The following is a 5,706-nucleotide window of genomic DNA, read 5'->3' on the forward strand; positions in this document are numbered from 1 at the left end:
CATCGTATTCCTATGCTCAAGGCTTTGTAATTGTTTTACGGCATCATTGTTTATTTATCGTATATCCAGATCTTCTCGAGGTTTATCATCATGGCGATTCGTAGAACTGTCACTCTGTATAGAAAATGAATAATTTTAGAATTAGCTATTTGACGTGTGTTCATCGGCGTCCAGAACTCACTTCTTTATGTGTCTGTCCTTGGTATCATTGTGATCTGTTTGGACCGTTACATGGCCATGTTATACCCACTCGAACACTTCAAACAAGAGAAGAAGCGCATGGCACATTTTGCCAATGGCCTAACATGTGTAGTTTCGGTGGCTTTCTGGATAATAATAATATAAGTTTTCCCGGCCACGTTCGTAAAAGCAGCAATCAATATCATTAACGTGCATTCATGTTCGAGCAAATGTTCTCAATTCGTTCCTCCCCTTTTCCATTTTTAAACTTGTTGCATTCAATTTCGTTTAGAGTCATCGAATTTTCTAAACACGCACATTCAAATTAAAGCTTGGTTCAGTCAATTTGGAAATGCGTAAGGGTCATTCAATTTCGCCAATGTTGAGTGGCACTGTTTGTGCAATAATTTGTTTAAATGCGATATTGATGTTTACAAATAATTATTTTTGACAGAATCCGTTTTATAATACATTCATGATCACTTTGTCTAATTTGTTTAATGTACTTTTATATGCTGACGATAGTGTGTTACTATATTCAGATACAAATCCTAAGTCAATTGAAGAAAAACTAAGTGCAGAATTGGCAAAATGCATCGAATGGATGACAGACAACAAGCTTAGTTTACATGTTGGAAAAACAGAAAGTATTTTATTTTGTTCGAAGGGAAAGTTTAAATATACACGTGACTTCAAGGTTACCTATAATAATCAAGTGATTGAGAGAAAAGATTCAGTAAAATATTTAGGAATAAATTTAACTAGTGATCTGTCATGGACAGGTTTGGTAGATTCAATTGCCAAAAAGGCTAATTCTCGCTTAAATTTTTTGTATAGATACCAAACTTGTATGAACATGAAGTCGAGACGTATTTTGTGTTTTGCTTTGATACAATGTTTATTTGATTATGCTAATGCTGCTTGGTACAGTAGTCTGGGCAAGATGGATAAGAAAAAGTTGAGAATAATTCAGAATAAGATGGTAAGATTTATTAATTGCTTAGGCCCAAGAACACACGTCGGGAAAAATGAACTTGAAGAAGCAGGTATACTCCATGTAGGTCAAAGGTCTAAACAACTCGTGTTACACCATGTCCATAAAATATACTACTCAGATGTAGATCATTATATTACTAATAATTTTACTCGTGTCTCAAATATCCATGGATACGATACAAGAAATAGTCATTTTAATTTTGTTTTACCCAAGCGAAAAGGACAAATTGGAAACTCTTTTTATTTTAATGGTATCCAATTTTGGAATTCTCTCCCAAAACATGTCAAAATAGTTAAGAATTTTTCACACTTTAAAAGTGTATTAAAACAATACCTAAAGCATGAATCCCTTCAAGAACAGTAATATCAGTTATCTTAAATCACAGTTCATTATGTGTAGCGCATGTTTTTAAGTTTAATCTTGCATAATATACCGTAGATCATTGTTTGCTATAAGTTCTAGAAATTTTTGTTGTTGTTTATGTTATATTATTTATTCGTAATATTCGTAGTAGTTATTAGTTGTGATATTTTATTCTCATGCCGTACTGTACACGTACTTTATAGGACCCCGTTGGAAATAAGCCTTTTCCGGCTTTCATGGGTTATCCTGTCAATGTATCTTCTCGTTCCATTTGCTTTATGTATGCATTCAATGTACTATACTTGACGAATAAAATCAATCAATCAATCAATCATGCAGGGGCAAATGAAGAACATCGTTAGTTTGGAAGTAGAAGCAAAGTCGGTTCTTGAGAGAATCAAGGTAAATTTGCTTAACTATCCTAAATATAATCAAGCTTCCCCACATAATTAACAGGTCAATGTGAGAGATAAAATGACATGATACTCGTGGACAGGCCGTCTACTTCTGGGGTGTAAACTACGGACATTTATTAGAGCAATGTCATTTAAGGTACCGTTACAAACTGAGTATATTTATTCTCTGTATTCTGATATTGAAATTAATAGTGTATTATCTACAAATTCTAAATGTATGCTGCGTAAAAATGAACGATAGAAATATAGGCGACTGTCTGTTAATGTGCAAGAAAACTTTCTCACTTTACATATTGAGCAATGTATGAATAAAACAAATAAAAAAAGTAATTCGTAAAAATGTCATGGCATTTTGGATTCCTTTTACCTTTAGTATTTCTGTTCAATAAATTATCAGATAGTGTAAAGATTAATCTAATAATACTAATTTTACATTGGGTTTTCATACATTATTATTTTCAATTGATTGGTACATCTTACTTGAATAATTTTACCCCGCCCCTTATCAATGTTGCGATATTATCATGATAGGTTCATGATATGAATAATACGCCTATGAATAGACATCTAGATGGCGGTATATTACTACTATTGAAATCTAGCGGACATGCACGAGGGTTCGTGCTATTACGACCTATAGAATATTTTGTTTAAATATGACTTTACATGTTTAATGCTTCTATCAAAATGACTGCTAGGTATAACATCTATCTATAATTAGATTTTATCTACCGCATATCATTTTGAAGAAAACTATTTTCCTCTAGATAATTTGCTAAGGAAGATCACCATCCGTTTTGTTACGACACACGTTTTATCAAGATCTATAAAATGTATAGAATTCGACTATCAATCGAAAAAAATGACAGCGGTATATCGTGTTGCGTTAGTATATAAGTAGATCCTCACTTCATCTATTCTGATAAATACATCTAAATCCATCATTCCAGAGGGAGCAACACTTTGCCAGATCGAGATGATAATCTTTCTTGCCATTTTGAGATTTAATTTATAGTCACATCAGGTTTTCTTTATGTTTATCGCAGTCGCTGATGTTGCGTCACTGTTGAAATACAGCCCATGTCGGAAAACATAAAAGTACGTCCCTCCGCCTTACCAATTCTAAATTGTTCTTTAGTTGCTAAATTTACAGTTGAGTTTTGAGAAACTTTATGAAGATGGCCACTGAAGACTTATGTTCTGTTACCGTTTGTAAATTTGACTCGATGAATTTGACAGAATCGATTCTATCGACAGGTGATCCTACTGACAATTCTATAGCTATTTTTAGCCTCCTCATGTTCTTGTCTGTCACCACAGCGGCGCTAAACGTCCTGATTCTAAAAGCATTCCATATCGAGAAAAAGTTGCGGACGTACCCGAACCAGTACATCCTCAACATGACCATCTCAGATCTTCTAGTGGGGTTCATCATGGCGATCCGCAGTACTGTCTATCTCTATGATGGGTGGATATTCGGACAAACCCTTCTAAATGTGTTTGTTGGTATTCAGAATACAGTCGTAACTGTATCCATTCTCGGTATCATTGCGATAAGTTTGGACCGTTACGTTGCAACTCACTACCCTCTCCAGCACTTTAAACGGAAGACGAAAAAGATTGCCCACATTGTCAATTTCATTACCTGGATAGTAGCGGCATGTTTTTGGTTTCCCATCGCGACTATTTGGGATTTCGTGCAACCACTTGATGTGAATCCCGAAGAAGGCACGTATAGGCCAAATTACTTAAGGAACATCTATGCCAGCACTGTGGTTACGACCTGTAGGTTTGTCCTCCCTTTCGTTATAATCGTTCTCCTTTACTTAAAGATTTATCATCGAGTAAAAACGTCTGGTAGCAGAAGGGTATCCACACGATTTAACTCAGAAGAAAAGACTGGATGTAAAATTGACGCCACGAGTTCGGTACATCATCAACGAACCAATGAAGGTTTCGTAGACATTCTAGAGGGCAATACTTCTCAAACCATTGTTAACAGCAGTGTTATTCAAGAGGAGAATGATAGTGTTATTAAAGTTCTTCAAGAGAATGCTACAAAACCGTCGATCTCAATCCAGTCGGATCATATCACAGTTGACACAGTTGAAGACGTTGGACAGCTTGGTCGCGCATCAACGTCACCGGAGCAAAACATGGGACCTTCTAAACACCAAGTTACACCAATGCACAATACAACACAATCTACAACACCCGATGGGATTCAAAGGAATCCTCGACACCTGTCTTCAGCGGATAATCATAAAGCCTTGCGTACTCTGACCTTCATCATTGTGGCGTTTTTTATAACTTCGCTGCCAAGTTGCATAGCAATTATGACATCCAGCGCAAAAACGTTTGGTTATGTTACTCGTTGGGTGACATTTATCAACAGCCTTTTCAACCCCGTGACATATGCTATGGCGCAACCAGTATTCCGCAAGACTCTTCTACGGATTGTGAGGTGCCGACGATAAAACTGTTAACAATGACGTATAACAGGGATCAAGCCGATGAGGGGCACCGATGTCATGGAGCACTGGAAACGGGTGAAATGCCAACTAACAAGATCATTGATTAGGTGGAGGGTGGGAGGGGGCCGTAACGTCTTATTCCACTTTCCCTTCCTCCCCATCCATTTGTGTCCCTGCGCCAAAGTGACTACACCGATGACCACTAGCATAATGTCTAGATCAGTCTGCCGTACAAACACGGGTTGGCCACGTTGATTCCCATTGCACACAAGGCGCCGGTCATATCGATATAGGTAATGTTTATTTTCTATTTCCTATTCTGTAGGCCGATGATCTCCGTTTCACACGGTGCATCAAATACAGCGCCAACCGCTGACGCAATCCTACTTCTCCTAAGGGCACCTTGCAACGTACTTTCTAGCCTTTAATGTCACTGATTCTCTACCGTCTTAACCAACGCGCATCCTCAAGTTTTGATCTATGTTGAAGGAGCAAGACAACCATATTCTCAAGATTCTGTTCACGAAACAAGACAACTTGCAGCGAAAATATACACACCAGCCGGTTTGTCGAGAAACATATATGCAGATATCTGTCGTTATTTTCGAGGAATATAAATACATGTATAGAGAATCTTGGAAAAGGCTGTAGCTACAGGCACATTTTTGCCAAGGAGCTGAAAACCCTACTAGACGTTTGTCGACACTCTGTTGTATTAAAAAACCTAGTTGCGCCATCAAGATGTACTGATAGAATATAAGCAGATCTCACTCCTCGAATCTGAAGTGATTATTGAGTCGAATGTTGGTAAATTTAAAATGCTCAGGGGCTACAGCCCTACAACTCCTCGCATCGTATTCCTATGCTCGAGGCTTTGTAATGTTTTTACGGCATCATTGTTTATTTATCGTATATTCAGATCTTCTTTTAGGTTTATCATCGTGGCGATTCGTAGAACTATCACTCTGCATAGAAAATGGATAATTTTAGAATAAGCTATTTGGCGTGTGTTCATCGGTGTCCAGAACTCACTTCTTGGTTTGTCTATCCTTGGTATCATTGTGATCTGTTTGGACCGTTACATGGCCATGTTTTACCCACTCGAACACTTCAAACAAGAGAAGAAGCGCATGGCACATTTTGCCAATGGCCTAACATGGGTAGTTTATATGGCTTTCTGAATAATAATATTATAAGTTTTCCCGGCCACGTTCGTAAAAGCAGCAATCAATATCATTAACGTGCATTCATGTTCGAGCAAATGTTCTCAATTCGT

The sequence above is a fragment of the Strongylocentrotus purpuratus genome, unplaced genomic scaffold, assembly GCF_000002235.5.
Source record: "Strongylocentrotus purpuratus isolate Spur 01 unplaced genomic scaffold, Spur_5.0 spur5_scaffold_8, whole genome shotgun sequence".
NCBI classification, from domain to species: Eukaryota; Metazoa; Echinodermata; class Echinoidea; order Camarodonta; family Strongylocentrotidae; genus Strongylocentrotus; species Strongylocentrotus purpuratus.